Source organism: Lathyrus oleraceus, chromosome 2 (assembly GCF_024323335.1).
Source record: "Lathyrus oleraceus cultivar Zhongwan6 chromosome 2, CAAS_Psat_ZW6_1.0, whole genome shotgun sequence".
Lineage (NCBI taxonomy): Eukaryota > Viridiplantae > Streptophyta > Magnoliopsida > Fabales > Fabaceae > Lathyrus > Lathyrus oleraceus.
This window is the reverse complement of record NC_066580.1, coordinates 272,523,444-272,547,608: the sequence shown is the minus strand read 5'-3', so window position 1 is coordinate 272,547,608 and position 24,165 is coordinate 272,523,444. Positions and strand designations below refer to the sequence as shown.

The window sequence follows — 24,165 nt, the reverse complement described above, 5'->3', positions numbered from 1 at the left end:
AACTTAGAGCAGAGGCAAACTTAGAGCAAACTTTATTTCACTTAGGCATATATTCAGTATTTTAGAGTGGTAATCGCTTCGCATTGGGGTGTTACCACAATTGTGTAATCAAGTCTGTAATCGAGTTTGAAGCACTTTGGAAGGAAGTTAATCCTGCCGCCATTTTCATTTCCGCTTTGCATTTTATTCAACCCTCCGATTAGAGCAGGTTTTTATTGCCTTACCTTTATCTATTTATTTCCCGCACTGTCTTTACTTTATTTATTTCCCGCACTGTGTTTACTTTCATTTATTTCCCGCACTCGCTTTACTTTCATTTATTTTTCGCACTCGCTTTACTTTATTTATTTCCCGCACTCGCTTTACTTCCATTTATTTTCCGCACTCGCTTTACTTTTATTTACTTTCCGCACTCGCATTACTTTTATTTATTTTCCGCACTCGCACTACTTTTATTTATTTTCCGCACTCGCACTACTTTTATTTAAATTAAATGCACCTTTACTTTACCATGTCTAACTAAATCTATAAGGTTAGAATGTAAGGATCGTAATTGAACCGATAATCTGTACAATTGTTCGTAGAAACACTTAAGGGCTATTTTAATTTTCACATTAAGTTTTCCCGCACTTAAATTCTGTTGGGTAAGATCGAAAGCCGTCCAACGTCTATCTAAACTTAATTGTTTTTAACTATTTCAAAAACGGCGAAAGCGCTTTGTTTAGTTCATTAGGAGTTTTTAACTTAAGAAGAAAAGAGATTTTAAAACTATTTTCGGACGCGTTTATAAGTTTAGAGTCTGGTTCGTGAGAACCTCTTTTGGTTAAGAAAATCCAAGTTCAAATACTTTTTAACTTAGTCAAGATACTATATTTCTTAAAAATAGGTTTACTACTCTAATGCAATGCGCGCCTTTTTATAAGTGACAATAAGAGGGTTTGATTAGGGAGTACAACTCGGATCTGAATACGCGAAAGCGATAGTTCCTGTTAAATTGGCTCTTTTCAAAGTAGGAAACACTGCCCATAAGTAGTTCTATTAGCAAGTACTTGGATTATTAATTGATTATGTTAATTACATTCCACCCTGTCTTTATTAATTGAACTTTATTCAACACTTTACTTTTCATTGCACACTCTAAAAACCCCTATTTTGATTGCCTTAGATAAACACCATAACAATAGATAACGATAGATTGACACTTGGTCTTTCTAGATTCGACAATCTTTTATATTACTCTGAAGCGTTCGTATACTTGCGAAAAGCACGCATCCAGTTTTTGGCGCCGTTGCCGAGGACCAATTTCGTCAAATTTCATTACCCTGTTGTTATATCATTTAGACTTAGATTATTTCCCGCCGGTCAATGCGAAAAGCTCGCAGCATCGGAAGCTTAGTTTACCCTTTAGAAGAACCTGAACGTTTCGCTCGCGCACGTTTATTTTTCCATAGAATTAGGAGAGCTATGGCCGAAGATCAAAACCAAAGACCTCTTAAGGACTTCGCCCAACCATCCAACGAAGAACCTAGTTATAGTATAGTAAACCCAACCATCCCAGCTAATAATTTCGAACTTAAACCTTCCCTGTTGCAACTAGTGCAACATAGATAATTCGCAGGTCTCGCTACTGAGAACCCAAACCAACATTTAAAAATCTTTCTCCAATTAGCAGACACTTTTAAAACCAATGGAGCTTCTCCTGAGGCAATCCGTTTAAGATTATTCCCTTTTTCCCTCAGAGAAAAAGCTCTGTCATGGTTACATTCCCTTCCTCCCAATTCCATTATGACTTGGGATAACCTTAGAAGAGTATTCCTTGCTTGATATTTTCCCCCAAGTAAGACCGCCGTTCTTCGAAACCACATAACTAGATTTACTCAAAACCAAGAAGAATCGTTGTTCAAAGCTTGGGAGAGATATAAAGAGCCGTTACAAGCATGCCCACATCATGGTTTAGAAAATTGGTTAATCATTCAAACCTTCTATAATGGACTTCACTATAACACTAAGATGACCATCGACGCTGCCGCAGGCGGTGCGCTGATGAACAAACATTATCTTGAAGCTAGTGCCCTCATCGAAGATATGGCTCAAAACCATCAATCATGGGGAGTCGAACGAGCGACAGTTGAGAAGAAGGAAGCCTAAGGAGGAGTGCATGAACTAAGCTCTATAGACATGATGCAAGCTAAAATGGACACATTAGCCTTTAAGGTCGAGCATATGTGTATAAACCTGAATATTGCAGCAGCAGTTTCGTCGGATTGTAAGATATGTGGAACTAAAGGACAACAATTTGCAGAATGCAGTCTATTAAATGAAACCCACTCCGAGCAAGTGAACTACACCCATGGGAACCCATATTCGAATACCTATAACCCTGGATGGAGGAATCACCCGAACTTCTCCTATAAAAACAATAACCCTCTCCAAAATAATGTACCTCCGAGACAACCTGGTTATCAAGCCCCAAGACCAAATCAACCTATGTAACCTGTACCACCAAAGCAGAGCCTTGAGAAAATTATGGAAAATTTTATCACTGCTCAAACCCAACAAAACAAAGAGTTCATGAACCAAAACATTCACATTAACAAACTGATTACCCAGTTAGGAACCAAGTTTGACCAAATAGTTACTCACACCAAGATGCTCGAAACCCATATCTCTCAGGTAGCTTTAAACCAAGCCCCTCAGACTACACCTGGAGGACAGTTCCCTAGACAACCTCAATAAAATCCGAGAGGATAAGCCAATGTCATTACCCTACGAAGTGGGAACGCTTATGATGAGCCACCAAACCTGTTGATACCTCAGGATTGGCATTAATTTTAGAAAACAAATAATGTATCCACCTCTGTTGTTTTAATATGTTGGGTTGAAGAAATTCAACATCTGGACCAACATGTCATGTACGATGTCACGACGTCAGGTCTGTGACATCGCACATGTGTAGAAGACTGAATTAATTAATTCAGTATATGTCAAGGGATCAGCAAGGATATCTGGTGAATATCCTAACTCCCTTGTGGAGGACTTGAAGACTAATTCAGAATATATATAGGCTCAAAATATGGAGATATATATGGAGAGAGATTAGGAACTTGAAGACCTTGTTTTTAGCAGAAATTTTCTGTTGTAGTTGTAACAGCAAAGAACAAGTCTGCTGCAGCTTTCTGAAGGCCCAAATCCAGTTGGGTGATTAGGTTATAAATAGCTGATTGTAATCTAGTTTTTGTAAGCCTCTTAGAATGAATTTTTAGGGGTGTGTGTAAGGTAAACCTCCCAATCTGTGGGAAGGTTACCATGTGTTTCTCAGTGGTAAACCTGAGAGTGTTTGTCACTCAAAGCCTGTAGGCAAGAGTGATTATGTTCTTGAATGAAGCTGTGAAGCAAGTTCAAGGTGTTTGCACATTACATTGTATTTGTAGTGATAGGAATGGAAACTGGAGGTTTCTATCTAGGAGTTCCTAGGTATAGATTGCATTGGGTAGGGATTAAGTGATGAGTTGTAAACGGGGGAGTTTAACTCTGAATTGATACTACTAATAGTGGATCTTCTTCCTGGCTTGGTAGCCCCCAGATGTAGGTCATGTTGGACTGAACTGGGTTAACAATTTCCTGTGTTTGTTTTCCTTCTGTATGATATAATCATGTCTGCCATAACTAAGCATGTATTCCAGTCTGTTCATCAAGATAATAGCAGACCTGATACATAGCCTTCTGTTGGAATGTCAATCAGAATGTTTTGACATTCATCAACAACAGCACATACTGTTTAATAAGCTGATGAATTCAGTTCAGTATGTAGTGAAGTCTGGTTTTCAAAAGCATATCAGACAAGGCCAAAAGAGCAGTGTGAAACTGTCAAACTGGATGTCTTGACAGTTCTTCCAGTAAGCTGATACTGAAGTAGAGACTGGTTGGTCTTTTACAGTACAGCAAATTTAGCAGTCTGTGTTCAGGAACTAAACAGACTGAGCATATGGTTCTGGGCTTGGATGTCAGACGGAATGTTGTGACATTCATTCCTGACAGCATATGCTATATTGTTGGATGGTTAGTTTATCTGTTTCAGAATTTTCTCAGGCTATTCTTCAGGAATCCACCAGCTGTTCTAAAATCTAGGAAACTAACAACTAAGCTACAATTAATGAACCTAACAAATAATCTATTTGTTAGCTCCTTAATAAGTGGAGATTAGTTTAACTTGTTACAACCTTTAATCTAGGAAATACAAGTACATGACCAACAAACTGGAACAATGTAACAGATGATGTTCAAAACAGGATTGAGACATCATGATGGCAACTGTGCAGGAAAACAACAGTGGTGAATGTTATGGTGCCCATAACAAATTGTTCCTCCTCTATAGGATGACATAGAAGGAGAGGTTGTGACACTGTAAAAAGGTGCACAATAGTACAGAGTGTAATAACTGTCTTGCTGTAATAAGTACAATGTTAGATCAGATGTCATGACTTGAAGTAGAACATCTGAATACTGACTACACCAGAATTTCAATTGGTATCAGAGCAGGCATCCTGTTCTGTCTCTGGATGAGATCCATGGGTGATACTTTCTGGTAGCTGGCAAGGAGTTATGTTAGTACTGAAGCTGGACCCTGTGTAAGGTTCTGCAATTCCCTGAATGGTCCCTTGAAGTAGGTGGATGGACTGTTCATGACAGGAATGGTGTGTTCCTGTCTCTGGAGATTGGCAATTGGCCTGAGTGTGAGACAGCTGTGCCAGTACTTAATCACATACAAACCTGGTATGGTCTTGGAGGCCAATCTGGTGAAGTGTGTGTTCACAGGTTGAGTTGTATTATGATTTCCGCTGCATAATACCTGGCAGAACTCAAACTCTGATGAAGTTTCCCCTCATGTGGATGAAAGGCTGCTGTGTTCAAGATCTCATCATAATCTACTGAAGATGTCAAAGATACTTGAGTCTCCTCAAGTCCACTCATCATGACGTTCTCACTTCAGGATGGTAAGAGTCACTTAATTACTGATTCTCTTACTCTCTTGAGTAGTGTATATGAAGACCTTGAAGACCTTCAAGGAAGGTTTGTTCCAAGGAAGTGGAACCAATGTTCTATGTGATGTTAGAACATGTTGTTCAACAAGTATGCAGCTACTGGTTGAAGAGCAGATGTATTAGGGTTCAAACAAAGGGTTAATTCTGTTTGGAACCTACTCCTGACCTGGAAGAGGAGACATCTGTGTGTGCTAAGTTGACAAGAGCAGGGTCAACTGGGTGTGTGCTCAAGAAGGTCATCCCTAGAAGTTGAGCTGGTTGAGATGTGACATTGTGCAATCTCCTGCTGTTAGGCATCTTCCTGCAATTTGATCAGGATTGGATAGTTGTTCCCTGAAGTACTATGATGTGTTGGAAGACAAGCCTCCTGGATGTTAGCAGTCAATAATGGGGTAACCTGATTGTGATATCATTTAAGGGGATTGGAACCATGAATCTTGTTATTCAAACACCACGTTCAGAAGTGGCAGTTCTTACTAGGAGTGAGAATATGAAGATTCAGAGGTTGGTTGAGGTAATATGCTCTGGCAATGCATATCTACTATTGACTGGTGTGTGTCTCACAAGTACTTATGATCAGCTGAAGCCTGATTGGTGTGATTGGAGGAGTTAGTTGCCACTGGTAAGGGATGGTGGATGTCATGTTGAGACATTTGTATACAATGCATGGATATTGGTGTGGAGTTTCCATGATTGTTGATTTGAGGGGGAGTTTTGGTCAACCCCCTCACGTTTGGTCAGCCTAGGGTCAGGTTGGCTGTTGACCTGTGTCACATGGGTTCTGGTTGATGTGTGACACATTTGCAAGGAAGGATTCATCTCTCTCATTCCTAAGGGTGAATCTAATCTGAAAAGAGTCTCAAGACTGTTGAGGTGCTTGCAAGCAGAAGATGTTGACACTAGAAGAGTATTTTCAAAGTATTCTTATGGTGGAAGTATCTGAAAGGATAATTGGGAAAGGATTTAAGATCAATGTCTACTTGTGTCAAGTACAAGTATTTAATTGATTATCCTTGGAGCTCAAGACAACTGATGTTCTTAAAGATGTTGGAACATCTCTTCTTCAAGACCCTGTGAAGAATCACAGGAAGGATAGTACATTGAGTTATGATCTATCTCTTTGGTGGCAGCAAAAGCATATGATCTCTGAAAAGGTTTCCTGGCAAGAAACATGTTCAGCCTTGGTATGTACAAGAAGAAGAAGACATCATAGTCTTGATGGTGGTTACTTGGATCAGTTTATTTCTGATCTAGGTAAGGAAGTGCATTAGCTTATGCACACTGTGAAGTCAAGAACAAGTGGCAGTAGTCTTGACATCATGGAAACAGCCTTGCCTTAGGATGTGGAATCCTTGGTAGAGCTGAAGGGTTAGTTTCTAACTGGTCCTTCTGAAGACTCATACATCAGAGTGTCTGATGTCTTTGGAGAAGAAGCAGGGATTCATCAAGGTGTGAGCTTGGATGACTTAACTGCAAATCTACAGGATGGAGGTTGTTTACTCAAACTTGGTTCCACAATCAAGTCTATGAGAACATTGAACTCTTGTTCTGTGAAGGGAGGAAGTTCTTTCAAGTGGCAGAAGAAGGAGCTGAATTCAACAGCTGGATGTCAAGCACAATGTTGTGACATTCGGTTCTGCATCAGAGTCTTAGTTGATGAAGTGGCACATCAACTTGAGATAGAAGGATCTACAGGGCTGTAGATTGGACACTTCAAGTTCAAATCTCACTTGAAAGGTCAGAATATCTTTGGGAGAAGTCTGATAAACTTGGGAAGGTCAAAAGGCAGCATTTGATCTTTTCATATGAGAATTCATGAAGGAGGTAATCAACCAGTGGCAGTTGGTCTATCTCAGAAGTGAGTTCGAAGAATCAAGATAATCAACATAAGACAGCTGGTTATTCTTGAGGAAAGTCTGAGACAAATTACTTTTGAGCAGAAAAGTATTAAGTTGAAGACAAAAGGAGGTGTTCTCTATTCATCTCTTGGAGCTTGTGGTAGAAGTTCTGAGCTATCTATGGAAGAATGTCTCTAGTAGTGGGATGAGAGTGTATATCCCAATGTATGTATGGGTTCCTCTGGCCCAAGCTGGGGACTCAGTAATATCTGAAGTCTATCAGATAGTGCTCCTTGTGATGCTGTGAAGGATGTCCCAGCTGATGTTAAAACATCTGGTGAAGTGATCTTCTGTTCTGGTTAGAAGAGAGAGTGACACAGAGTGTGGATGTGTTCAGCCAAGAGGGTTGGACAGAGGGTGCGCTCTTGAAGACATGAAGATGCGTCTTATGTTTTCCTTTCATCAAGTGGTCTGGAATCTCTTTGAATCAGGAAGTATGTGAAGGTCCAACCTTGGGATGTTGGATATGATCATGTGTGACCTCCAAGAGAGTAGGTTGTCCATGACAGGGGGAGTTGTGCCTTTGTGCTGCAAGCAATCACCAAGCTTGTGGTCTATGTGCTCTCAGATGACTAGGTAGTTATCAGGATGCTGTGATGTATGTCAAGGCTGAGTGAGCAGAAGAATGTCTGACCGGATGTCATGACATTGCCCTGGACATTGCTGTTGATTCCTTCTGATTTTTCAAGTCATTAGGAATTATGAGGGTGGTGTGGCTAAGTCTGATAAACCAGAATAAGACTAATGGCTACAGCTGTGTGGTACAGGGGGAGTAACCAGCAACTGAAGTGTGAAAAGTGGGCTGTAGCAGTGCTAGGTGTCAAGCCTCTACTGGAGGAATGACAGAGGTCTTGGGAAATGTTGAAGACTGGCTGAATGCAGGAATGTTAAGACATCGAGTGCAACGTGTCTGACTGCATATATGGAATGGTCTCCATGCACTGGAACGGCTGTTTTGAAAAAGAAACAGTCAAGAGCTATAAAAGGCATTCAAAGATAGTCTGAGATTTTGTTGGTGAGTCTCTGACTGTTTCTCAGCAAAAATAAATGCATCTTGACCAAGCATTTATTTCTACCGGATATTCCTAAGCACAGGCTGGAATATTTAAAGGCTGCAAGAGCCCCCCTTCTCCCCACAACAGATACACTCCAATCCCAGAATCATGGGGTATGTTAAGGTCTGGGCAAGCTGCGCCTGGATCTGGTTTTGTGAAGGGTGCCTTTACAAATGTTTAGCTAAAAAGGGGGAGAGAAAAGAACGTCAGAAACGTCCTGGGGTCGAGAAGCAAACAGATCACTGTGGTAACAAACAGAAAGTTGGGGTACACAAAATTCACCAACTGAAATACCACTTGTGTCTTGTGATCTGAGTTAAGAGAACAGTTGTGCCCTGTGATCTGAGTTACATTGTCTATGTACTCAGCATTACATACTCTTCAGGAAGCTCTCCTGTTGAAGGGAAGGGTTCTGGAACAACTGAGCCTTGTTTCTCATCTTCCTCGTGTACACCAACATTGGTGTTCATGGTGGGGGGGGAGATAATAACAGAGGCCTATTTGTTTTAGCTAAAATTTGCCAAAGGGGGAGATTGTTGATACCTCAGGATTGGCATTAATTTTAGAAAACAAATAATGTATCCACCTCTGTTGTTTTAATATGTTGGGTTGAAGAAATTCAACATCTGGACCAACATGTCATGTACGATGTCACGACGTCAGGTCTGTGACATCGCACATGTGTAGAAGACTGAATTAATTAATTCAGTATATGTCAAGGGATCAGCAAGGATATCTGGTGAATATCCTAACTCCCTTGTGGAGGACTTGAAGACTAATTCAGAATATATATAGGCTCAAAATATGGAGATATATATGGAGAGAGATTAGGAACTTGAAGACCTTGTTTTTAGCAGAAATTTTCTGCTGTAGTTGTAACAGCAAAGAACAAGTCTGCTGCAGCTTTCTGAAGGCCCAAATCCAGTTGGGTGATTAGGTTATAAATAGCTGATTGTAATCTAGTTTTTGTAAGCCTCTTAGAATGAATTTTTAGGGGTGTGTGTAAGGTAAACCTCCCAATCTGTGGGAAGGTTACCATGTGTTTCTCAGTGGTAAACCTGAGAGTGTTTGTCACTCAAAGCCTGTAGGCAAGAGTGATTATGTTCTTGAATGAAGCTGTGAAGCAAGTTCAAGGTGTTTGCACATTACATTGTATTTGTAGTGATAGGAATGGAAACTGGAGGTTTCTATCTAGGAGTTCCTAGGTATAGATTGCATTGGGTAGGGATTAAGTGATGAGTTGTAAACGGGGGAGTTTAACTCTGAATTGATACTACTAATAGTGGATCTTCTTCCTGGCTTGGTAGCCCCCAGATGTAGGTCATGTTGGACTGAACTGGGTTAACAATTTCCTGTGTTTGTTTTCCTTCTGTATGATATAATCATGTCTGCCATAACTAAGCATGTATTCCAGTCTGTTCATCAAGATAATAGCAGACCTGATACATAGCCTTCTGTTGGAATGTCAATCAGAATGTTTTGACATTCATCAACAACAGCACATACTGTTTAATAAGCTGATGAATTCAGTTCAGTATGTAGTGAAGTCTGGTTTTCAAAAGCATATCAGACAAGGCCAAAAGAGCAGTGTGAAACTGTCAAACTGGATGTCTTGACAGTTCTTCCAGTAAGCTGATACTGAAGTAGAGACTGGTTGGTCTTTTACAGTACAGCAAATTTAGCAGTCTGTGTTCAGGAACTAAACAGACTGAGCATATGGTTCTGGGCTTGGATGTCAGACGGAATGTTGTGACATTCATTCCTGACAGCATATGCTATATTGTTGGATGGTTAGTTTATCTGTTTCAGAATTTTCTCAGGCTATTCTTCAGGAATCCACCAGCTGTTCTAAAATCTAGGAAACTAACAACTAAGCTACAATTAATGAACCTAACAAATAATCTATTTGTTAGCTCCTTAATAAGTGGAGATTAGTTTAACTTGTTACAACCTTTAATCTAGGAAATACAAGTACATGACCAACAAACTGGAACAATGTAACAGATGATGTTCAAAACAGGATTGAGACATCATGATGGCAACTGTGCAGGAAAACAACAGTGGTGAATGTTATGGTGCCCATAACAAATTGTTCCTCCTCTATAGGATGACATAGAAGGAGAGGTTGTGACACTGTAAAAAGGTGCACAATAGTACAGAGTGTAATAACTGTCTTGCTGTAATAAGTACAATGTTAGATCAGATGTCATGACTTGAAGTAGAACATCTGAATACTGACTACACCAGAATTTCAATTGGTATCAGAGCAGGCATCCTGTTCTGTCTCTGGATGAGATCCATGGGTGATACTTTCTGGTAGCTGGCAAGGAGTTATGTTAGTACTGAAGCTGGACCCTGTGTAAGGTTCTGCAATTCCCTGAATGGTCCCTTGAAGTAGGTGGATGGACTGTTCATGACAGGAATGGTGTGTTCCTGTCTCTGGAGATTGGCAATTGGCCTGAGTGTGAGACAGCTGTGCCAGTACTTAATCACATACAAACCTGGTATGGTCTTGGAGGCCAATCTGGTGAAGTGTGTGTTCACAGGTTGAGTTGTATTATGATTTCCGCTGCATAATACCTGGCAGAACTCAAACTCTGATGAAGTTTCCCCTCATGTGGATGAAAGGCTGCTGTGTTCAAGATCTCATCATAATCTACTGAAGATGTCAAAGATACTTGAGTCTCCTCAAGTCCACTCATCATGACGTTCTCACTTCAGGATGGTAAGAGTCACTTAATTACTGATTCTCTTACTCTCTTGAGTAGTGTATATGAAGACCTTGAAGACCTTCAAGGAAGGTTTGTTCCAAGGAAGTGGAACCAATGTTCTATGTGATGTTAGAACATGTTGTTCAACAAGTATGCAGCTACTGGTTGAAGAGCAGATGTATTAGGGTTCAAACAAAGGGTTAATTCTGTTTGGAACCTACTCCTGACCTGGAAGAGGAGACATCTGTGTGTGCTAAGTTGACAAGAGCAGGGTCAACTGGGTGTGTGCTCAAGAAGGTCATCCCTAGAAGTTGAGCTGGTTGAGATGTGACATTGTGCAATCTCCTGCTGTTAGGCATCTTCCTGCAATTTGATCAGGATTGGATAGTTGTTCCCTGAAGTACTATGATGTGTTGGAAGACAAGCCTCCTGGATGTTAGCAGTCAATAATGGGGTAACCTGATTGTGATATCATTTAAGGGGATTGGAACCATGAATCTTGTTATTCAAACACCACGTTCAGAAGTGGCAGTTCTTACTAGGAGTGAGAATATGAAGATTCAGAGGTTGGTTGAGGTAATATGCTCTGGCAATGCATATCTACTATTGACTGGTGTGTGTCTCACAAGTACTTATGATCAGCTGAAGCCTGATTGGTGTGATTGGAGGAGTTAGTTGCCACTGGTAAGGGATGGTGGATGTCATGTTGAGACATTTGTATACAATGCATGGATATTGGTGTGGAGTTTCCATGATTGTTGATTTGAGGGGGAGTTTTGGTCAACCCCCTCACGTTTGGTCAGCCTAGGGTCAGGTTGGCTGTTGACCTGTGTCACATGGGTTCTGGTTGATGTGTGACACATTTGCAAGGAAGGATTCATCTCTCTCATTCCTAAGGGTGAATCTAATCTGAAAAGAGTCTCAAGACTGTTGAGGTGCTTGCAAGCAGAAGATGTTGACACTAGAAGAGTATTTTCAAAGTATTCTTATGGTGGAAGTATCTGAAAGGATAATTGGGAAAGGATTTAAGATCAATGTCTACTTGTGTCAAGTACAAGTATTTAATTGATTATCCTTGGAGCTCAAGACAACTGATGTTCTTAAAGATGTTGGAAAATCTCTTCTTCAAGACCCTGTGAAGAATCACAGGAAGGATAGTACATTGAGTTATGATCTATCTCTTTGGTGGCAGCAAAAGCATATGATCTCTGAAAAGGTTTCCTGGCAAGAAACATGTTCAGCCTTGGTATGTACAAGAAGAAGAAGACATCATAGTCTTGATGGTGGTTACTTGGATCAGTTTATTTCTGATCTAGGTAAGGAAGTGCATTAGCTTATGCACACTGTGAAGTCAAGAACAAGTGGCAGTAGTCTTGACATCATGGAAACAGCCTTGCCTTAGGATGTGGAATCCTTGGTAGAGCTGAAGGGTTAGTTTCTAACTGGTCCTTCTGAAGACTCATACATCAGAGTGTCTGATGTCTTTGGAGAAGAAGCAGAGATTCATCAAGGTGTGAGCTTGGATGACTTAACTGCAAATCTACAGGATGGAGGTTGTTTACTCAAACTTGGTTCCACAATCAAGTCTATGAGAACATTGAACTCTTGTTCTGTGAAGGGAGGAAGTTCTTTCAAGTGGCAGAAGAAGGAGCTGAATTCAACAGCTGGATGTCAAGCACAATGTTGTGACATTCGGTTCTGCATCAGAGTCTTAGTTGATGAAGTGGCACATCAACTTGAGATAGAAGGATCTACAGGGCTGTAGATTGGACACTTCAAGTTCAAATCTCACTTGAAAGGTCAGAATATCTTTGGGAGAAGTCTGATAAACTTGGGAAGGTCAAAAGGCAGCATTTGATCTTTTCATATGAGAATTCATGAAGGAGGTAATCAACCAGTGGCAGTTGGTCTATCTCAGAAGTGAGTTCGAAGAATCAAGATAATCAACATAAGACAGCTGGTTATTCTTGAGGAAAGTCTGAGACAAATTACTTTTGAGCAGAAAAGTATTAAGTTGAAGACAAAAGGAGGTGTTCTCTATTCATCTCTTGGAGCTTGTGGTAGAAGTTCTGAGCTATCTATGGAAGAATGTCTCTAGTAGTGGGATGAGAGTGTATATCCCAATGTATGTATGGGTTCCTCTGGCCCAAGCTGGGGACTCAGTAATATCTGAAGTCTATCAGATAGTGCTCCTTGTGATGCTGTGAAGGATGTCCCAGCTGATGTTAAAACATCTGGTGAAGTGATCTTCTGTTCTGGTTAGAAGAGAGAGTGACACAGAGTGTGGATGTGTTCAGCCAAGAGGGTTGGACAGAGGGTGCGCTCTTGAAGACATGAAGATGCGTCTTATGTTTTCCTTTCATCAAGTGGTCTGGAATCTCTTTGAATCAGGAAGTATGTGAAGGTCCAACCTTGGGATGTTGGATATGATCATGTGTGACCTCCAAGAGAGTAGGTTGTCCATGACAGGGGGAGTTGTGCCTTTGTGCTGCAAGCAATCACCAAGCTTGTGGTCTATGTGCTCTCAGATGACTAGGTAGTTATCAGGATGCTGTGATGTATGTCAAGGCTGAGTGAGCAGAAGAATGTCTGACCGGATGTCATGACATTGCCCTGGACATTGCTGTTGATTCCTTCTGATTTTTCAAGTCATTAGGAATTATGAGGGTGGTGTGGCTAAGTCTGATAAACCAGAATAAGACTAATGGCTACAGCTGTGTGGTACAGGGGGAGTAACCAGCAACTGAAGTGTGAAAAGTGGGCTGTAGCAGTGCTAGGTGTCAAGCCTCTACTGGAGGAATGACAGAGGTCTTGGGAAATGTTGAAGACTGGCTGAATGCAGGAATGTTAAGACATCGAGTGCAACGTGTCTGACTGCATATATGGAATGGTCTCCATGCACTGGAACGGCTGTTTTGAAAAAGAAACAGTCAAGAGCTATAAAAGGCATTCAAAGATAGTCTGAGATTTTGTTGGTGAGTCTCTGACTGTTTCTCAGCAAAAATAAATGCATCTTGACCAAGCATTTATTTCTACCGGATATTCCTAAGCACAGGCTGGAATATTTAAAGGCTGCAAGAGCCCCCCTTCTCCCCACAACAGATACACTCCAATCCCAGAATCATGGGGTATGTTAAGGTCTGGGCAAGCTGCGCCTGGATCTGGTTTTGTGAAGGGTGCCTTTACAAATGTTTAGCTAAAAAGGGGGAGAGAAAAGAACGTCAGAAACGTCCTGGGGTCGAGAAGCAAACAGATCACTGTGGTAACAAACAGAAAGTTGGGGTACACAAAATTCACCAACTGAAATACCACTTGTGTCTTGTGATCTGAGTTAAGAGAACAGTTGTGCCCTGTGATCTGAGTTACATTGTCTATGTACTCAGCATTACATACTCTTCAGGAAGCTCTCCTGTTGAAGGGAAGGGTTCTGGAACAACTGAGCCTTGTTTCTCATCTTCCTCGTGTACACCAACATTGGTGTTCATGGTGGGGGGGGAGATAATAACAGAGGCCTATTTGTTTTAGCTAAAATTTGCCAAAGGGGGAGATTGTTGATACCTCAGGATTGGCATTAATTTTAGAAAACAAATAATGTATCCACCTCTGTTGTTTTAATATGTTGGGTTGAAGAAATTCAACATCTGGACCAACATGTCATGTACGATGTCACGACGTCAGGTCTGTGACATCGCACATGTGTAGAAGACTGAATTAATTAATTCAGTATATGTCAAGGGATCAGCAAGGATATCTGGTGAATATCCTAACTCCCTTGTGGAGGACTTGAAGACTAATTCAGAATATATATAGGCTCAAAATATGGAGATATATATGGAGAGAGATTAGGAACTTGAAGACCTTGTTTTTAGCAGAAATTTTCTGCTGTAGTTGTAACAGCAAAGAACAAGTCTGCTGCAGCTTTCTGAAGGCCCAAATCCAGTTGGGTGATTAGGTTATAAATAGCTGATTGTAATCTAGTTTTTGTAAGCCTCTTAGAATGAATTTTTAGGGGTGTGTGTAAGGTAAACCTCCCAATCTGTGGGAAGGTTACCATGTGTTTCTCAGTGGTAAACCTGAGAGTGTTTGTCACTCAAAGCCTGTAGGCAAGAGTGATTATGTTCTTGAATGAAGCTGTGAAGCAAGTTCAAGGTGTTTGCACATTACATTGTATTTGTAGTGATAGGAATGGAAACTGGAGGTTTCTATCTAGGAGTTCCTAGGTATAGATTGCATTGGGTAGGGATTAAGTGATGAGTTGTAAACGGGGGAGTTTAACTCTGAATTGATACTACTAATAGTGGATCTTCTTCCTGGCTTGGTAGCCCCCAGATGTAGGTCATGTTGGACTGAACTGGGTTAACAATTTCCTGTGTTTGTTTTCCTTCTGTATGATATAATCATGTCTGCCATAACTAAGCATGTATTCCAGTCTGTTCATCAAGATAATAGCAGACCTGATACATAGCCTTCTGTTGGAATGTCAATCAGAATGTTTTGACATTCATCAACAACAGCACATACTGTTTAATAAGCTGATGAATTCAGTTCAGTATGTAGTGAAGTCTGGTTTTCAAAAGCATATCAGACAAGGCCAAAAGAGCAGTGTGAAACTGTCAAACTGGATGTCTTGACAGTTCTTCCAGTAAGCTGATACTGAAGTAGAGACTGGTTGGTCTTTTACAGTACAGCAAATTTAGCAGTCTGTGTTCAGGAACTAAACAGACTGAGCATATGGTTCTGGGCTTGGATGTCAGACGGAATGTTGTGACATTCATTCCTGACAGCATATGCTATATTGTTGGATGGTTAGTTTATCTGTTTCAGAATTTTCTCAGGCTATTCTTCAGGAATCCACCAGCTGTTCTAAAATCTAGGAAACTAACAACTAAGCTACAATTAATGAACCTAACAAATAATCTATTTGTTAGCTCCTTAATAAGTGGAGATTAGTTTAACTTGTTACAACCTTTAATCTAGGAAATACAAGTACATGACCAACAAACTGGAACAATGTAACAGATGATGTTCAAAACAGGATTGAGACATCATGATGGCAACTGTGCAGGAAAACAACAGTGGTGAATGTTATGGTGCCCATAACAAATTGTTCCTCCTCTATAGGATGACATAGAAGGAGAGGTTGTGACACTGTAAAAAGGTGCACAATAGTACAGAGTGTAATAACTGTCTTGCTGTAATAAGTACAATGTTAGATCAGATGTCATGACTTGAAGTAGAACATCTGAATACTGACTACACCAGAATTTCAAAACCCAAGATTGACCGAACCCAAAACTTCTAAGGAATATACCGAACCCACGGACAAAGTAAAGGAACCAGAGGAATCTGAAAACCAGGAAGGTCATGAAAAAAGAGAAAAACCTAAAGATAAAACTTATGTACCACCCGTGCCATATAAACCGCCTATACCATATCCGCAAAGACTCAAACAAACCTAGATAAATAGCCAATATCAGAAATTTATTAAAGTTATAGAAAAACTTCACGTAGAAATCCCTTTCACAGAAGCCATCACCCAAATACCTTCTTACACAAAGTTTCTCAAAGACATCCTTACCAACAAACGTAGACTTGACGATCCGAAGCCCTTGGAATGTAATGCCATTTCCGAGAATAAATTAGCCAAAAAAGATAAAGATCCTGGAAATTTCTCCATTCCTTGCCTTTTAGGTAGTCATGTCATCGAAAAAGCTTTTCTAGACTTAGGAGCTAGTATGAGCTTAATGCCTTTAGCAGTTTGTGAGAGGTTAAACTTAGGAGAATTACAGCCTACTAAGATGTCACTTCAGTTTGGCGATAGATCTGTTAAGTATCCGATAGGCATTTTAGAAGATGTCCCTGTTAGGATAGGTCAGTTATATATCCCTACTGATTTCATTGTCATGGACATCAAAGAGGACAATGATATACCAATCCTTCTAGGTAGATCATTCTTATCAACTGCAGGAGCCATAATAGATGTCAAGAGAGGAAAGTTGACCTTTGAGGTAGGTGACGAGAAAATAGAATTTATACTTTCGAAATTTCTTATGGAACCTGTGATGGGAGACACGTGTTATGCCATAGATATCATTGATGAATGCGTTAGGGAATTAAGTTTAGTCAACCCTCATAATGGAAGATGATGACTTTAAGAAACCCTACATCGATGATGACCTTTACGAATGTTTATCCCTTACCCCAGATCCTATGCCATGCCCTAAGAAACCAACCTTAGAACATAAGGATCTGCCTAAGAATCTGAGATATGAGTTCCTCGATGAAGAGATGAATCATCCAGTTATAGTCAGTGCTACCTTGAGCCAAGAGGAAACGAACCAACTTTTAGACGTTTTACAAAGATATCCCTCAGCCTTAGGATATAACATCTCTGACCTGAAAGGTATAAGCCCATCCTTATGCATGCATCGGATTTCACTCGAAGAAGATTCAAAACCCTCCAGAGAACATCAAAGAAGAATAAACCCTATAATGAGTGATGTTATTAAAAAGGAAGTTCTTAAATTACTTGAGGCAGGTATAATCTACCAGATCTCGGATAGTAAGTGGGTGAGCCCTATGCATGTAGTACCTAAAAAGGGAGGCATCACAGTCGTGCAAAACGATAAAGGCGAACATGTAGCAAAACGGTTAGAAGGAGGATGGAGGATGTGTATAGATTATAGAAAATTAAATAAAGCAACCAGGAAGGATCATTTCTCTTTACCATTTATAGACCAGATGTTAGAGCGTCTAGCCAGACACTCTTACTTCTGCTATCTAGATGGATACTCTGAATTCTTCCAAATACCTATCCACCCCGAAGATCAAGAAAAAACTACCTTTACATGCCCTTATGGAACTTTTGCCTACAAACGAATGCCATTCGGCCTCTGTAACGCCCTAACTACTTTACGACGCTGCATGATGTCAATCTTTGCAGATTACCTAGATGGTATCATGGAAGTGTTTATGGATGATTTCTCGGTTTGCGGATTCGATTTCCACAATTGTCTTGCTAACCTTGAGAAAATCCTGAAAAGATTCGTGGAGGTGAACCTCGCGCTAAACTGGGAAAAGTGTCATTTCATGGTGACCGAAGGAATTGTTTTAGGACATATAGTTTCCGAAAAAGGTATAGAGGTAGATAGAGCTAAGATAAAAGTTATAGAAAACCTAAAACCACCCAAAAATATTAGAGAAGTCTGAAGTTTCCTTGGACATGCTAGATTCTACCGGCGTTTTATCAAGGGCTTCTCCAAAATAACTAAACCTTTAACTGGACTTTTAATGAAAGATGCTGAATTCATTTTCGATGAAAAATGTAATGACGCATTTAATCTTTTAAAGCAAGCATTAGTATCAACACCCATTATGAAACCACCTGATTGGTCAGAACCTTTTGAGATAATGTGCGATGCTAGTGATTATGCGGTTGGAGCCGTTTTAGGACAAAGGAAAGATAAAAAATACATGCAATTTATTATGCTTGTAGAACTCTAGACGCTGCCCAACTTAACTATGCAACAACTGAAAAGGAATTACTCGATGTAGTTTTCGCTATAGACAAATTTAGATCTTATCTAGTAGGAGCAAAAATTATAGTTTACACCGATCATGCTGCCATTCGTTACCTATTAAGAAAAAAAGATGCCAAACCCAGGTTACTCCGATGGATTCTATTAATACAAGAGTTTGATTTAGATATAAGAGATAAAAAAGGCACTGAAAATGTAGTAGCCGATCACCTTTCTAGGCTAGAACATCTAAAACCAGACTTAGTACCCATAAATGATGATTTCGCCTACGATAGACTGATAGCTAGACTAGAAACCATTGAAGATGATAACCTAGGCCCTCATGAGCACTTCCAAAATTCCTTAGCAATATGTAACGTACCCTGGTATGCAGACTTTGTTAATTACCTAGCTGCTGATATCGTACCCCCTGATCTTGACTACCACCGCAAGAAGAAATTCTTCCACGATGTGAGAAACTTCTATTGGGACGAACCGCTCCTTTTCAAAAGGGGTAAAGATGGCATTTTTCGCCGTTGCGTTCCAGAAGAGGAGGTAAATAGTATAATCGAGCATTGTCATTCTGCACCCTATGGTGGACACGCGAGCACCTCTAAGACATACGCTAAGATTCTTCAAGTTGGCCTATTTTGGCCTACCATGTGGCGTGATGTCTATGCTTGCATTGTCAAATGTGATACATGCCAACGCACTGGAAACATTTCAAGGCGTGACGAAATGCCTCTAAGAAACATTCAGGAAGTAGAACTCTTCGATGTATGGGGTATAGATTTCATGGGACCTTTCCCACCATCCTTAGGAAACAGGTATATCTTAGTAGCTGTAGACTACATGTCTAAGTGGATTGAAGCTATAGCTGCACCCACAAACGAAACTAGGGTAGTGATCAAGCTATTTAAAAACTATATTTCCCTAGATTTGGAACACCATGTTTAGTCATAAGCAATGGAGGATTACACTTCATATCGAGGATATTTGATAAACATTTAAGAAAATATAGAGTTAGGCATAGAGTAGCAACACCATACCACCCACAGACTAGTGGCCAAGTAGAAGTATCTAATAGGGAGATAAAACAAATCCTAGAAAAAACCGTTTCTATCTCTAGGAGAGACTGGTCTCAGAAGCTTCAAGAAGCATTATGGGCCTACCGAACCGCTTTCAAAACCCCTATAGGAACAACTCCCTACCAACTAGTCTATGGAAAATCCTGTCACTTACCTTTCGAGTTAGAGCATAAGGCCTATTGGGCCATTAAAACTTTGAATTTAGACTAACTGACCGTTGGAGAAAAGCGTACCCTTGACATTCATAAACTAGAAGAACTTAGGCAATCCGCCTACGAGAATGCCAAAATTTACAAAGAAAGAACAAAAGCCTGGCACGATAAAAGAATAGTAAAGAAAAACTTCAATATAGGCAACCCTGTTCTCCTTTTCAACTCTAGGTTACGACTCTTCCCAGGGAAGCTACGCTCAAGATGGACTGGCCCTTTCAAAGTATCTAAGATTCTGAGATCCGGAGTCGTAGAAATCAAGAACGAAACCTATAGTCCATTCATCGTAAATGGACAAAGACTGAAGCTCTACGAAGGAGGAGACATTCCAGCATACTACTCAAGCCACACCCTGATTGATCCACCGATTCCTACTACTACAGGTGTATAAATTCTGATCGTCAAGCTAATGACGTTAAACAAGCGCTGCGTGGGAGGCAACCCATGGTTTTTCATTTTACTTTTTCGCATTTATTTAATTTTATTTAATTTTATTTTTATTTTCACCGAGACTAAATATTTGAATGGTTTGTATTTTCAGGACCCCTTTCCTAACTTTTACAGGATGCAGGATTTCGACGATATGCACGTAGCCTATAGAGATGATGCTCAGAGAGAGCGCTACATCGCTCTTTATCAGCGCCTTATGGCGCCCACACGTTATCCAGATCAGCACTGCATGGAGGCACTGGGCATTGAGTCGAGTATCCGATTTCTAAGCCACCAGCTTCATTGGGATGAGTTCGCTGACGACCTGAGTAACACCTACAGGAACTTGACATTGGAGTTCCTCAGTTCATTTGATTATGACCCGTACTCCGGACCGGATGGGTATGCTGCTTTCAGGCTTTTTGGAGTTGAGTACTCTTTCAGCCAGAAAGAGTTCGGTGACCTATTGGGTTTCCAGACCACTCCTGATGCTATCCCCGAGACACCTATGGGATACTTTCTAGGGAAGGAGGTGGAAAAGTTATGGAGTGATATATCAGGTGGAGGGAGCCATGATCCTTCTACGCAGCTGTCCCAGGCTATACATAACCCTGCTTTTAGATACTTCCAGATGATACTGGCACATTCCTTCCTAGGAAGACCGGATGCTGAGACATTACTGAGTGAAGAGGAAATCTTCCTACTATTTTGTGCATCCCAGTCTCGTCCAGTAGCATGTGGGAACTTTCTGTTATGTGGCCTCAGCGGTGTTTCCAGATCGACCGAAGGAGTCATTCATGTAGGAGGGATCATCACACAGATTGTTATCGCTCTAGGTCTATCTCGCAAGCTGTTACATCTCTGGACCTACTGTGGGTACACTACCATGGATATCGACTTTTATTTGACCAGAGGGTTGATGAGGAGAGCCTCCTTCCACCCATGTCAGTTCAGATTGCTAGTTGATAGCGAGGCAATTCATTATTTTACACTACCTGATGCTATGATGACTAGTGTGCATGATCCAGCAAAGTAGAGTTATGCCTTGAAGGGCCAGGGAGAGACTATCGAGGAGCCGAGATCCCCACCTATTGCTGAATATACCCCTACACCGCCTTCGCCCAGAATCACTGTATTCTCTAACAATTTATCATTGCAGACTCCAGACATCCGCACCCAGATCGCAGAGTGTCGTCGAGAGATTGTCGGGCTTAGACAGGAGGTGGCTGACCTCACCTTGAAGATGGGAGTATCTGATCTCACACACGGTACCGAGGCGACTGTTTATACCAGGAGATCGCAGAGCTTAGGCAGGAGGTAGTCATGCTCCGTGGATCTACTCAGGAAGACGAACCCCCTACTATTTGATCTTACCATCTCATTTTATTTTGTCTCATTTATGCTTATATTTTTCGCATTTACATAACTTATTTTATATCATTGCATTTGGGATATTTTTTTAACTACGTCAGCACATTGATATTTCTACATTTATATATATATATATATATAAATATATATATATATATATATATATATATTATATATATATATATATATATGTTTTATGTTTGTTTATTTTATTTACATTTTTATTATAGTTGTTTATTTATTTTTTAGTCTAACGTTTAAATTTTATTTTTATAAAATTATGCAAGCCTCATGTTACTAGGAAATTACAAGACAAATGCTATCCGGACCCCCCAATCCACAAAGACAACGAGAAGCACAAGCCAAAAGAGCAAAATTCGGCTCAGCCAAATTTTGCCTTGTGGCGCCCGCCATAGACCCTGTGGCGCCTGCCACAGCGTCTGTATAAGCTCGGGGCAGACTCCCTTTCTTCACCATTTTCACACCTTACAACCTTCAAAACCCATTTTTCCACCTTGCAAAAACGTCCTTGAACCCACAAAAGCTCCCACCTTTCTCATCCTCACACCATACAAATCATTTTCCCGATTTCCATTTTTCATTTTCATCTGTCGAATCTTATAAAAATCCAACCTTTTTACAAGCCCACTTCATCTTCTTCGTCACATTACAAGAGCTACACAACGGAGTTTAATGGATTCATTCTTCGAGGAGGGAAACCGAGAGATAGGCAAAGGAAGAGTATCAAACGGTTGCAAAATCGGGAGATCCTCCCGACAAGGTATGTTGATGAAAATTGTCTCTACACGTTGGGTATCTATCATAGCATATTTTGTTTATTAGATAATTTAGGTTTGCATAGTATCTTTTCAAACAAAGAACCTACCTATGAGCGATTGACAATCGAATTTTTAAGTTCTTTAATTTATATTGTTAATCCTAACACTGCTAGCACAGTTGGTACTGTCCAATTTAGAATGTTTGTTGTTGAATATGAATTCAGTACCGACGAACTAGCAGGCTTGTTAGGAATCCCTCATGGGGACGGTGCTATTTGTGAGGCCCCTTTGGATTCAGATTGGTCAGTCGAGGTGTTCTCCTTTTGGCAGAGATTGTCAAACACTTCCATAAATTCTTTTGAAGGAATTCTTGCCTCGACTATCCATAACCCCGCCATCAGAGTTTTTAGATATCTGTTGGCATGTACTATTTTTGGCTGGGAGAATCCAAATAAGGTTAATGCTAGAGAGCTTCTATTTTTGCAAGGAAGCCTCACAAATAGAAGAATTAATTCGGTCCCGTTCATGCTCGCGCATATGGCTTTAACTTTAAATAAAGCGGGACCGATTGTTTTCGGAGGATTGATTAAGTCTATTGCTCGGGCGCTTAACCTGAACAATGAGATAAGGAGACTATGTAGTTATGGTTCATGGTGTAGCTATCCCATATGTCTTTTTACTATGCACTAGACGTACTGATGTACGTGATGAAAGGAATTGGACCTATGTTTTAGATGCTCCACCTGTTTTGGGTCCTCTTCCTCCTAATATTCCTGATGAGGCGGGACATGACACTGATGAAGAATATGATCAGAGAGAGAGATCTCCCGTACCTGATATGTCCCCCCATCATCCTTCACCATCACATACCGCACAATCTTCTTCTTCTGCAGGTACCGCTTCTGGCTTTTATATTACAGAAGAGATGTGGCGTGACCACATGGCTAGAGAGAAAAGGCGTGATGACCTACTCTCTACCATCCAACAACAACTGGCGGATAACATGAGCTTCATGCAAGAATCGCAGCGGAGGATGGATAGATCCTATGACACTATTTCACAGTCCTTGCAAACGATCACCATTACGCAAGCCCGTCAGGAACAATACCACCGTCAACATACTGCACTCATTGAAGCCACTCAAGCTTCCATTATGGGTAACCTTCAAGAAGTGAGGACTGCTCAGGATGTCTTACGGGCCAGGATGGATCAGAGAGATCGTCGTCGTACCCGATCCCGTCGTCCACCTCAGGATGGCGAGGGCACTAGTGGTTTGCAGTAGGTTGTCAGGTAACTCTTCCCTTATCTTATTTCGAAACATTGGGGACAATGTTCGATTTAAGTGTGGTAGGAGACTTTATCGCTTTTCTTTGCTATTTTTAGTCAGTTTGTTTATTTTCTTTGCTGTTTTTAGATAGTTTGTTTATTTCTATTTATCGCTTTTTAGTTGCTTATTTTGCTTTTAGTGTCTTAGATAATGCATGAGTCAGACGAGTCACCAAATATAGTGTATCTTTAGTACAGTCTAATCTCCCTATACCTTTAACCCTACCAAAAAAATTTTGCAAAAGAAAACAGTGTTATTCTGAAAGTTTTTGGGTTTTTAATGACGGGTCTGAGTAAGGATGCGGTGACTTGGTTGAACTTTGTGAAACATCAGTATTGTTTTAGCACCATAAACTTCGTAAATATAGGAATCATTCCCGAAACCCCATATACCATGGCCTTAATCATCATTTCAGCATAAGTTCTCAGTAGTTTATCCCAACAGCAAGCTCCGGCCTACACATCCTCTACGCAGAGGATCGATGAACATAAGGGAATGATCCAAATAAATAAATAAAAGAAATAAAAAAGGCAAATCCGGTATAGGTGACCCTCACAAAGTCATTTAAACCAAAGAGTTGTACAAATTTGCTGCAAAAAGAAAAAGAAAAAGAAAAAGAAAAAGAAAAAGAAAAAGAAAAAGAAAAAGAAAAACTTACCCGCTGTTAGTTGGTTCAGAGGTATCTGGCACTGAACTCGGTAGGGCGGATTACGATCCGATCCCCCACAACTGCAGTTGG

The 24,165-nt window shown here is 40.5% G+C and overlaps 1 non-coding gene across 1 annotated transcript; it reads right to left on the bottom strand.

Moving 5' to 3' along the window:
• Nucleotides 1-1,848: 1,848 nt before the first annotated feature.
• On the bottom strand, nucleotides 1,849-1,955 carry LOC127124500 (small nucleolar RNA R71). The gene has a single exon (XR_007803984.1). It is a non-coding gene; the product is annotated as a small nucleolar RNA R71 (small nucleolar RNA).
• Nucleotides 1,956-24,165: the final 22,210 nt, after the last annotated feature.